At 51.6% G+C, this 12,348-nt stretch overlaps 1 protein-coding gene and 1 non-coding gene across 2 annotated transcripts in view; one reads left to right on the top strand and one right to left on the bottom strand.

Annotated features, from left to right (window-relative positions):
- Positions 1 to 12,348, top strand: part of LPCAT3 (lysophosphatidylcholine acyltransferase 3) — a 254,920-nt gene that overhangs the window by 97,823 nt on the left and 144,749 nt on the right. The gene's annotated exons all lie outside the window — the stretch shown is intronic.
- Positions 4,882 to 4,988, bottom strand: LOC135275467 (U6 spliceosomal RNA). The gene has a single exon (XR_010343100.1). It is a non-coding gene; the product is annotated as a U6 spliceosomal RNA (small nuclear RNA).

Raw genomic sequence — 12,348 nt, forward strand, 5'->3', positions numbered from 1 at the left:
CTAAATGGTGACCTGGCCCCTGTGTCTACTTTGGGAAGGGCAGGCAGCAAGAAAGCCAGAAAAAGCTTAAAAAGGAAGTAGATGAAGGATGCGAGGTCAAGGAATAAAAGACGGGGATACAAGGGTGTGAGGCACAGGAGGGAGAAGCCCAGCAGGCCTGGCTATAGGGACCTTCTGCTCAAAGGCCAGCAAGGCTGGAGACAGGGGATAAAGAGGAGAGCTGAGGACAGCAAGGGTCCCAGAGTCACTGCCTTGGAAAACAACCCAGAAGGGTGGAGCTGGCTCAGGGTCTAGGCCAGCTCCAGCCTCTGGCCTCCTCCCCACCTCCAGGGGCCTTGGCTCTTTCGGAATAAAAGTCCAGGGAGGGGCAAGTGTCAGAGAGAAGAGGGCTCAATGTGAGGGCAGGAACAGAGCCTGGGGGGAGGGTTGAGGGGGTTGGAAAGTCCCTGGCCCTCATCAGATGAAGACTCTTGCCCCCTCTTCCTGCAATGGCTGGGCCCCCCACGCACATAAGACAGTCACTAGGGCTCTGGCCAAGAACTAGGCTTGCGATACTGATCCTACCACGCACTCTGGAATGAATTTGGAATAGAAAAGAAAAAAAAAAAAGGAACTCCGAGTTGAACGGAATATCTTATTCCCTGCCCACCCTCTCTGCAGATGTCCCCAGTAGAATGGAGAGCCCCTTCTTCCAAAAGCCACCCAGCAGAAGGTCTGGGGGCTGCTGGAACCCCCACCTTGCCCCTTTCCAAGACACAGGAAGATGTTCCATCTGTACTCACCCACCGCCCACATCTCCAGGTCAACAGTGCCCTTGCTCTTGAGTTCACGGTGCGTGTCCAAGTCTCTTCCCACGGGACAGTCCTCCATGCCCTTCAGTAACCATGCTGGTCACTGGAGTATTGGCAGAGGGCCTGACTCAGGAGCTTGTAGGCCCCCATGGTGGATTTTTCTAAATATTTTTATATATTTTTATTTTTCTCCCAAAGTTTGACACTTCTTACCATGGTGGTTTTACGGCCCAACTAAAGTGGGCTCAATCCCTCAAAATTCCCTGTGACTTGGGCATCCAGATCATGGTCGCTGAAGGTCCCCATCCTCCACTCGGCCACACATCTCCAGGGACCAGACCCCACCAAGAGACCTGGAGAACCTCAAGGGAACACAAGCATCAGGGAAGGACTACGCTGCTTCAGAGGCGTCTCCAAGAGGATGGGAGCCGGACCTGCAGAGGGGAGGGGACCGCTGTGGGAAACTGGAGCTGCTGTTTCCCGTATGGGCAGCAGGGGGCGCTATGCACTGCAGTGGAAGCCAGGGATCCTCCGAATTCAATCCTCCCTCCTCCACCACCTTCTCGGATATTCCATTCCCAACACACACACACACACACACACACACACACACACACACACACACACACACACACCACTCCCAACCCATGTCTTCGTCCTCACAAGACCCTTACCCCTCATTCAAATCAGGCTCCATCCGTCCTCAGAGGGAAGAGATAGTTACCAGAGGGAGCAAGATGTGAGTGAGAAAGGGCAGGGGAGGGGACGGGGCCACAGACTGGTGGGTCCCACACCAGGCCCTCCCAGAGACACACAAAGCTGTGGAGTTGACTTGCTTGGCCAGAGTCTTAAACCCCAGAATATGATCAGGAGTCCACAGTGTTTATTCCCATACGAGATGGAATAACCGCTCTCTAAGTCACCCCAATGCAGGCCCCTGCCCCACTCCCACTCTGCCAGATGCAGATTCTGGCTGGAACTCCAGATGGCTCCTGAGAGTCTGCAAAGACCAAAGGTCAATTCAGAGCCCTCTCCCTAAAACAAACAGCAAAAGTGGATTTTACAGGATGGGTACAGTGTGTGTCCTGTGAAGCAGAGGACCACGTGCTGCCCAAGGACTTGGGCTCCATCTGCTGGGGGTCCCAAGAGGAGGCAGAGCAACACAGTCTAGCCTTGTACCCTCCCAACTGCCCGCCTCTCCCCTCGGCCACCACCTCCCGCATGCCCCCGACTCCTACGTGCCCAGACCTGTATGTTGACAAGGAGCTCAGAAAGAAGCAGGAAGTGCCTCAGCTCTAAAGCACAAAGGCCATCCCAGCCAGGAGCCCGATCCTGTAACGTGGCTGGACCACTTATTGGCAGCAGGGAATCCCTAGACGCCACCACAAATCTTAGGATCCCAAGAGACAGCAGATGCATGACCATTTCAGTCCCTTTCCCCCACCCTAATGTCACTCCCTAAAATGCAAGAACCACATCTGGTCTAGGCTTAAGTACCCCAAGTAAGAGGCCTGGTATCCCCAGCGTGCAGAGGATGGAGATGAGGATGGGGGCTGCCCCTTTCCTCCCCACCCCTCCAGCAGCCGGCCTCCCTGCTCTTTCCCAGGATGCACCCCTCCTGTGGAGCCTGCTGCTCCCACCTGGCCTGGGACCACTTTATTTTTTTATTTTTATTTATTTTTATTATTTTTTTTTTTTGAGACAGAATCTTGCTCTGTCGCCGAGGCTGGAATGCAAAGGTGCAATCTCGGCCTCCTAGGTTCAAGTGATTCTTGTGCCTCAGCCTCCTGAGTAGCTGGGACTACAGGCACGTGCCACCACACCCAGGTAATTTTTTGTATTTTTAGTAGAGACAGGGTTTCACCATGTTGGCCAGGCTGGTCTCAAATTCCTGACCTCAAGCAATCTGCCTGCCTCAGCCTTCCAAAGTGCTAGGATTACAGGCATGAGCCACCGCACTCAGCTATGAGGCCATTTTCATAACCCCCAACCAGCTCTCTGGGAAGTCTCTCCTGGCCCCCTCTCCCTGGTGTAATGCCCTCAGTCGTGAGAGCACCCGTGCTGTCAGGGTCCCTGGGAACTCACCCTGACCATCCTAGGGCTGCGTCCATGATTATGGGCAGGTAAGAATTGGGGAGACCTTGTAGGTAGAGAAGGAGGTGAAGGGCAAGAGGAGACCTGGTGGGCAAGTCCAGGGGTCCCATGAAGGACTCTGATATAACTGACCTGAGTTTGCATGGAGGACAGAAAGAAAGAAACAATGGTGGTAGCCAAGGCCTCTGAGGCAGGGTACAAGCAGTATCCAGAGAACCCTGCCTGCCCAGGGGCCATAATCGCACTCTCCAGGCCTACCCGCCCCCCGCCCCAGGCCTCAACAAACAGGACGGCACTGCTCTGTGGGCGCCTGTGCTCTATGCTGAATACGCACCCCCACTAGAGGTCACTTAGGCCCCAGGCGGATGAAATGGAGCTGACCTTCCACACTTGCCCTTCCAGCAAGAACAAGAGGGACCTTCGTCTTTCTCAGGGGCTTCCTGGCCCACTGTCTAGCTGGGGGTGGGCCTCCTGCCTCCCCCTAGCCCACCCTTTTCCAAGCTCCCTTTCCTCTGCAGTCATTTTACTCTGGCCACCAGGGAGACGGGGCAGCTCTCAAAGCCTCTGTTCTGCTCCCCATGGGCAGTGCCCAAGCAGAGGGTCAGCAGCATAGCCAGGCCATTGGGTTCATGGACAAATCACTTGCCTCAGAGGCTCTAGAGGAACCTAAAATGGCACCCAAAATTGGGAGGTGGTACTGCATGGTGGCCAGGCGTGAACTGCCACCAGTTATTAGCTGTGGGGGTATATACGAGTCACCAGCCTTCGGCAAATAAGCCACATTGGCCAGCCCGCAAGGCCACACCAAGAGTACTTCCTTCCTGCTGGGAATTTTGTGAAGATTCCACACACACTCAGCAGAGGACCTGGAGTGGAGCGCACGCTGACAGACGCTGGCTACCATTACTTGCACTATTCCCTGCCTCTTCACCTGCTGATGGAAATTCTCTTAACTAGAAGCAAAGCCTGTATGTTAAGGACAAAGCATATGCCACTATTCTTGAGGTCACATAGTGACATTTACACCGAAGTGTATGTGACGCATACCAGAGAATGGGGGCTAGTGCAGCCATCGTCTTGCCGTCCAGGCAGGTAAATTTCTCTGGGGGTGACAGGGATGAAGGGGAGTCACCTCCCCAAGGGGTCCAACCCCAGAGTCTCTCATTGCACCCCAAGCCCATCCCCAGAGAAGAATGCACGGGCTCCCTGGGACAGCATTGCCCTCCAGAGCCCCTGCTGCAACAGCCGCTCTAGCCTTCCCACCCACGGAGAGAAGGCTTCGATGCAGGGGGAAGGGCTGATGCAGGGACAGCTGCCCAGCCCAGTGCTACTGCGGCCATGGCTGCTGCATAGTCATCAGCTCCTCCCCGACCCCCAGCCCTTGGGACTCCCCCATCCCCACAGTATGTACTGCAACTATCTCATTCAAGGTGCTGGGTACTCACAGCAGGGGCCACATCCCAGGCCTGGCCTCCCCCAGTCACCAGCTGCAGGTACTGCCACTCTCCCTTGACCCTCCCAGCTGTTCCCCTCATCCCCAAGACAGCTGAATGAATACAGGAACCAGCACCTTCACCCTACCCTGGAGCTTTCTCTCGATTCCCTGTCCTGAGAGGCCTCCACCCTTCTGGCCCTGGTCTCCTGCAGGGTATCCCACTATCTTTCTTCTTCTTCTTCTTTTATCTATTTTTTATTTTTGAGATGGAGTCTCGCTCTTGTCACCCAGGCTGGAGTGCAGTGGTGTGATCTCGGCTCACCGCAACCTCCACCTCCTGGGTTCCAGTGATTCTCCTACCTCAGCCTCCCGAGTAGCTGGGATTACAGGTGCCACCACACCCGGCTAGTTTTTTGTATTTTCTGTAGAGACGGGGTTTCACCGTATTAGCCAGGACGGTCTCTATCTCCTGACCTTGTGATCCAGCCCCCTTGGCCTCCCAAAGTGCTGGGATTACAGGCGTGAGCCACCACACCTGGCCTCCTTCTTCTTCTTCTTTTTTTTAATATGGAGCACTTCACAGATTTGTGCGTCATCCTTGCGCAGGGGCCATGCTCATCTTCTCTGTATCGTTCCCATTTGAGTATATGTGCTGATGAAGCGAGCACATCACATCATCTTTCTACACCAGCAGAACTCCAGCTTCCCCTCCTCCCACACCCCTGCCCTACAGACAAGTCACAGATGGAGGGTCTGCCTCAGTGTCAACGGAACAGTTTTTCTTCCACATGAGTGTGCATATCCCGCATGATTCTGTCTTGCATTTGCTTCCTCAACGTACTGTGTGGGGGGCCCAATGTACTGTGTGCCTATTGTGTGGCCTCTCCATCTGCTGCTGCATAGGCTTGCTGAGAGCCAGAATCTTCCTTTCCCTCTCTGTGCACAGAGCAACAGCTGCGGAGTCTTCCTTGACCCGGGCAGGTGGCACAATGCAGAATTAAAGGCACCGCTGGAGGAGTCATGTAACCTCAGGCGAATCCTTTCACTTCTGTGTGCCTGCGCTCCATTCCAGGCCTGGTCCTGATCCACCTTCTGTCCTGCCTTCTAACTCTGCTCCTCTCCTTGGATTCCTCTCCCTTCCCAGCTGTTTTCAGAAGAGGCTTGCTCATATCCTTGACCCAGCTGTAAGGAAACTATTGTCACCCTAATGCCACTAAAGCTAATCCTGCTGGGTCCCTGCTGGAGCAAGAACCCACAGGGGAAGGGGCAGCCAGGCGGCAAAGCCCCCACCCCGGCCTGTCTCCCCACCACTCTTTTTTTTCTGAGAAGCACAGGTGGGACAAGGTGGGCCTCGAATGAGAGTTTATTAGTCTTAGAGGAAATAAAAGGGAAACGGAACAGAGAGTAATACGCACCTCGATTATCTGAGGCACAAATGCAGCCTCAGCCGTAAACGTATTGAAAGAAGGGATAGTGCAGTAACAGAACCGCCCTGCTATTGGCAAGCAAAGCACAGACTGAGTGAAGTTAAAACGTCCTTGACTAAAGGGTTTTGCTTCAGGATGAAAGTCCACACAGAGCCCACGGGGTGTGGGAGATGTGGAACGGGCATCTCCGGGCTCTGAACTTGTTCTTTGGGGCAACCTGCTGGTGCGGACCTCGTCTTCCAGTGTCAGGATGCACGCTGTGGGCAGCCTCCCCTAGGCTGCAAGGGCATTCTGTCTGGGACTTGTCTTTGCTGCCCATCCACTTTTCTTTTCAACAGCTTCTTGGTTCTTTTTAAACCTGCGCCCTCTTCCCACAGCCCTACCCCCTGTTTGTTGGCCTCCTGTAGGTCCTGCTTTGATCTGCCCAGTCCCGCTTCTGGGTGGGATGAACGAGCAGCCTCTTCACACCTCAAGTTGGAGGAGGAGAGGGTCAGAGCCCCCAAAGTTACTCTGGTTTCGGGTAAATGCACCTGAAATACAACCATACCCAGCAAAAATAACATCCTGCTAGCTGACCGTCTGCATATACTGTACGAAAATAATACATCTACTTCTATGAGAACCAGTGTCCGAGAGAGTCACCAACCATCCCTGCTTCCTGGTATTTCTGTCCTTGTGATGTCTCCTCCCACATCACGCAGGGTTGTCTGTGTGACCAATAGAGTAAGGCAGAAGTGATGCTATGTCACTTCCAAGGCTGGCTTATAAAAGACACTGTTGCCTCTGCCTTGCTCTTTCCATCTTGGGTCGCTCTGGGCAAAGCCAGCTGCTATGCCTCGAGGACACTCAAGTGTCCTATGAGGAGGGCCGTGTGGCAGGGAACTGAGGCCTCCTGCCCACAGCTGCATGAGTGAGCCGTCTGGAAGCAGACCTCCAGCCCCAGTCCCACCTTCGGGGAACTGCAGCCTGCACCTGGACTGAAGCCTTGTGAGAGACCCTGAATCCAAACTACCCGTCTCAGCCACTGCTGGATTCCTGAGCCACAGAAATTGTATGAAACAGGACATACTCACTGCTTTAAACTGCTAAGGGTGGTGGTGATCTTTTACAACCAGACAGATAATTGAAACATAGTCTCAACTTTGAATTTCATTGCAAATGACCCCATCCTATGACCACAGCCTCAATATTTGCTAAGTGGGCAAAAGAATGGAGTTGGGGAGTGGAGGCAGTAGATGACAGGGCAGTAAAAATGTGTCCAGCCACAAAAAGGCGTGACTCCACTTCCAATGCTCGGGGCCCTCCCATCCTAACTCTAAGCCCAGACCACTCAGCCCCCATAGCTCAGTGTCCTCCTTACGTGACTCCAGAGAGTGAAGTTCAGAGGCAGGCAGCTGCCTGCTTCTTTTCCTCTTTGAGGCCCACCTGCCTGAGTCCTGTCTGAAGACTGCCTCTCCCAGGACTGCCTCTCCCCTAGGTAATAGTTAAAAGGAATGTCCAACATATTCAGATGATACCTGCTCCTTTCACGGTCGTGTGACCTTACTCTGTGGCTTCAAAAGGACAAGGACATCAGAATATAACTCAATGCACCTCACGCTGTTAGACAGCATGAGTGACCAGATGCAGGGAGGTATCTCAGACAGCACCGGATCTTAGCTGGTGGGAAGCTGATTGACAAGTTCTGTGGAGGACCAGAGCAGCAGGGCCCTGAAGCCCACAGACAGCCATAAGGAAGAGATGGTGTTCTAGACACACCAGGCAGGGAAGAGCCACCTCTGGATGGTCAGTTAGCTCTCCCAGGGTAAGGAGCCTCTGGGTCTTCCCTACCTCTCCCAGGACCACCACCATGATACTACAGCCAGAGGGTTCTTTGCTGAAAAGAGGGTGAGTGAGATGGAGAGATGCAGATGAAAGAAGGCTTTGTGCAGAAGCCATCAGGTTTAGCCAAATCTAAAGTCTAGAAAAAGGAGGATAATAGCTGATACAATTTGGCACTACGTCCCAACCCAAATCTCACGTGGAATTGTAATCCCCACGTGTTTGTTGGAAGAAGGTCCTGGTGGGAGGTGATTGGATCATGGGGCAGTTTCTAATGGTTTAGCAGCATCCCCCTAGCACTGTCTCCCGATGGAATTCTCCCGAGATCTGGTTGTTTAAAAGTGCGTAGCACCTGCATCTTCTCTCTCTGTCTCCTGCTGCCATGTGAAGAAGGTCCTTGCTTCCCCTTCACCTTCTGCCGTGATTGTAAGTTTCCTGAGGCCTCCCAGTCATGCTTCCTGTTAAGCCTGCAGAACTGTGAGTCAATTAAACTTCTTTGCTTCATAAATTACCCCAACGCAGGTAGTTCTCTACCCCATTGTGAGAATGGATGAGTACAGCAGTGAAGGTGGTATAAGGGCCTTCTGTTCCACTGCACTCTTCCCGAGAGTCAGAGCCTTTGGGCAGTCCCCAGCCTGCCTCCTGGGGACTTCTGCTGCCACCCAGGAGAAGCAGAATGCCCAGCAGGCCCAGATCTGCTACCACTTCCAGAAGCCCTGTTACCAAATGATAGGCCCCAGGTGAGGACCAGCCAGGCCCTCTCCAGGGCAGAAGCCTTCTCCTTCCACTCACAGAGCTGCTCTCTACAACCAGGCACCAACAGTGAGGAGCATGGCCACACAGCAATGATCAGGTTTCTCACTAGGGAATAGTAAATGGGACAGGGCTGTGTTCAGACCCTCAACCTCTAACCCAACCCCAGTTCCCAGATGCACCTGTCTACCACCTGCTTCTCTTCCTCCCTGCACACCTCGGAAACTCCAAAACCTGGTGCATACTCTCTACTCTGCCCCATCCCAAGAACTCACTCCACAGACACAGGTGGGCACCTACAGGTGTTCATCCCTAGGGCTGCTGCAACCTGCAGGACAAAGTCCCTCCCTCAAGGAGCCCACAGCCCCGTGGGAAAGACAGACACGCGGCAGGAGGTTATCATGCATCGAGAGTTCAAGAGCACAGGGAAGGTGATCTCTCCGAGTCAAAGAGGGCTTCCCAGAGGAGAGGACCCAGGGGGAGAGGTGAGTAAACATGGCCGGGGCGTGATTACTACATACCAGCCACTGACTCCTCTCAAGAACCCAAGCGCATGTTATTGTCCCCATTCTACAGATAAGAAAACTAAGGAACAGAGAATGTAAGTAATCTACCAAAGGTTATACATCAAAGACAGAGGTGGGATTTAAACACAAACATATTGGAGCCTGACCGCTCAACCCTCAGTTTCTCAGCCTCGCCGCTGTTGGCATTGGCGGCCGGATAACATTTTGTTGCGGGAGGCGCTGCCTTGTGCATTGTAGGATGCTTAGCAGCATTGCTGGCCTCTACCCACCAGATGCCAGCAATGAAAAAACAATCTCTAGCTACTGCCAAATATCCCCTGGGGAGCAAAACTGCTCCTGGTTGAGAACCACTGACCTAACCATTTTGCTGTTATAGTCTGCCTTCCTGAACAAGTAATGATATTTATTGTTTACCAAATGCCAGACACTGTCCTAAGCAATGTTGGTTATTAACTCATTTAACCCTCACAACAAACCTCTGGTGTGGGTACCGTTGTCCTCATCCTTGTTCTTCAGATGAGGATGTTTAGAGGCACAGAAAAATTATATAAGCTGGCCTTGGTCACCAAACTGCTAAATGGTAGAGCCTGGGCTTAAACCTGCTGAGTCTGGCACAGGAGCCTGCCCCTTTAATCAGCATGATACCCTGATGACTGAAGAATATGGCATTGGTCAGGGAGTCACACACGCAAACTTAAGCCATAAAATCATGACTGTGACGGGATCTCACATGCAAGGCTGGAGCAGTGGAGAGCGAGGCCAGAAAGTCACGCAGAGCCCGATTATGAAGGAAGAACCTGCCACACAAGCAACTGGCTGGGGCTTCATCTCATGGATCAGGAGGCGCAGTCATTGAAAAGTTTTAAGCTGGGAAGGGGCATGATTGATTGAGATTTTAGATACTGGCAGAGTAGGGAGGGTGGGCTTAAGGGCTAAGCCTAGTGGCTGACACTCCTTTGGGGCTGAGCTAGCCACTGGCCAGGTGTCCATAAGGCATAGAAGTCAAAGCCCTGACTTGTAAGCCTGAGACAACTTGGGGGTGGGGGAGTTGCAGGACAAACCATAGTCTCACCAGGACCACTCCTTTGCCCTGCGATGTCCACATCTCCACTGGCCATGCAAGACAGAAGCACAGGGTCCCAGCCTGGCTGACCCAGCCTCCTCATCACCCCTGCTGCTCTTCACCTCACTCCTGTATCTCCCTCCTCACCTGGTGCCGGGCATATGTGTATCTAGGTATAAGACAAGGTATCTAGAGATAAGACAGAGAAGCTGTGGACAGGAATGGCTCCTGCTGCCCCAGCCTCCTCTGCCCGGGCTTTCCTGTGGCTGTTTGAGTTCCAAGAGAGGGCAAGCTCCTCTCTAAATACTGGAGGCTGATGAAGGCTGCAGAGAAACTCCCTGGCCGGGAAGCCCCAAGGCACTTTCTGTTGTACTGCCTTTCCCCTTTCAGGACAGTAGGGGGCAGCACCAACACGATTTTCAAAACTAAAACCAAAAATCGTCACTGGAGCACCCCAACCTTGTTTGCCCAGCTCTCCAAGATTGAAAAGATCCATGCCTGGCCTAAGTTTATATCTAAGGACAAAAACTTCTTCATTAATCATGTGGATTAAAGATGCCTCAAGGATCCATCACCTCATTCTCTAATCCTGTCTGGCTTAGAAAGGATCATTTGGTCACGATTATAATTTCAGATACATTTATGTTGTAACTATTAAAGTTATCAAATAATACTACAAAAGTTTTACTAAACAGAGAAATATAGTTTAAATCATCCACAACCCCATACTCTAATAGGAAACAGTTATTTTAGATTTTTCTCGCAGATGCTTTCTGTATTTGTAAACATGGTATCCTTACAATTTGGTAGCTTGCTTCCTTTACTTAGCATGCCAGCTGACTTGCCTACATTTGAGGGCCTTAACACAGAGCAGAAGCGGCCTGTGCTCTTTATGGATTCACACCTGGGTAAGGGAAAAGGAGTCGAAGTAAATGATTGAAGCATTAGAAATAAGGTGACCGACTGTCCTGGTGTGCCAGGGAACTTAACGGGTTTTAGTGTTGAAAATGTCATGTCCTAGGAAACCCTCAGTCCTAGACAAACCAGGATGATTTCTAATAGGTTATTCTATTAGAAATAAGTGCCCCCAAATTCAGACATCCATTGTCATTTCTACGTCGGCCTTTTAGCTATACTTCTTTGCCTTTTTTCTCCTGGTAGTCACCCCGGGGCAACTGTTTGCAAACTCTGCACCCCACACATCCCACTTGTTCCTGCAGATGAAACATCGCGCATCAAGTAGCCTCTGTAAGTCCGCCTACACTGGGAGAGAATGAGAGGGGGAAAAGCAAATAACATCTGAGTGTTATTGTGAAAGTCATTTTGTTACCTCACAGATCCCATGAAAGGATCTTAGGGACTCTGGGTCTTCCCCGACCACAGGTGGAGACCCGCTGCTCTGGGAAGTGCAGTCTGCATCTTGAACTCTTCCGTTTTCTCAGTTCCTACTGTACCACTTCGTGTGACGTGAAGGAAACTTGTAACCATGAGCCCACCCCCTTGTCCTCTGTACCAGCAGTGCCCACCCTTTTCGGCACAAGGGACTCATTTCATGGAAGACAATTTTCCCACAAACCAGGATGGGGGCCAGAGGGAGATGGTTTCAGGATGATTCAAGCACATTGCATTTACTGGGTGTTTTGTTTCTATTATTATTGTTATTGTAATATATAATGAAATATTAATAATTATACAACTCACCATAATGTAGAATCAACAGGAGCCCCGGGCTTGTCTTCCTGCAACTAGACGGTCCCATCTGGGAGTGATGGGAGACAGTGACAGATGACCAGGCATTAAATTCTCATAAGGAGCGCACAACCTCGATCCCTCACATGCACAGTTCACAATACGGTTCGTGCTCCTGCAAGAATCTAATGCTGATGCTGCTCTGACAGGAGGCGGAGCTCAGGTGGTAATGCCAGTGATGGGGAGCAGCTGTAAATACAGATGAAGCCTTGCTTGCTCACTCGCCACTCACCTCCAATACCGGTCCATGGCCCAGGGATCAGGGACCCCCGCTTTATACTATAGTCTTCATATATGTTACATCTACATATGTTATAAACCTCACAATACAATGTTGTAATTTTTGCCTGAAACAGTTTTACATATTTTAAGGACATCAAAAGAAAATTGTATTTTATATTTATCTTCAAATTGACCATTCTTTTTAATCCAGCCTGCAGCTCGGCTCTTCTCTCTAAAGAACTTTTTTTTTTTGAGACAGGGTCTCACTCTGTCACCCAAGCTGGAGTGCAGTGGCACCATCAGGGCTCACTGCAGCCTCCATCTTCCGGGCTCAAGCAGTCCTCCCACTTTGGCCTCCCAAAGTGCTGGGATTATAAGTGTGAGCCATCATGCCCGTCCTAAAGAGCTTTCTTCAGCGATTCTCATAGGGGAGGTCTACTGGCAACAAAAATCACTGTTTTCTTTT

Source organism: Aotus nancymaae, unplaced genomic scaffold (genome assembly GCF_030222135.1).
Source record: "Aotus nancymaae isolate 86718 unplaced genomic scaffold, 86718_ANA_hifiasm-v0.15.2.pri h1tg000016l, whole genome shotgun sequence".
NCBI classification, from domain to species: Eukaryota; Metazoa; Chordata; class Mammalia; order Primates; family Aotidae; genus Aotus; species Aotus nancymaae.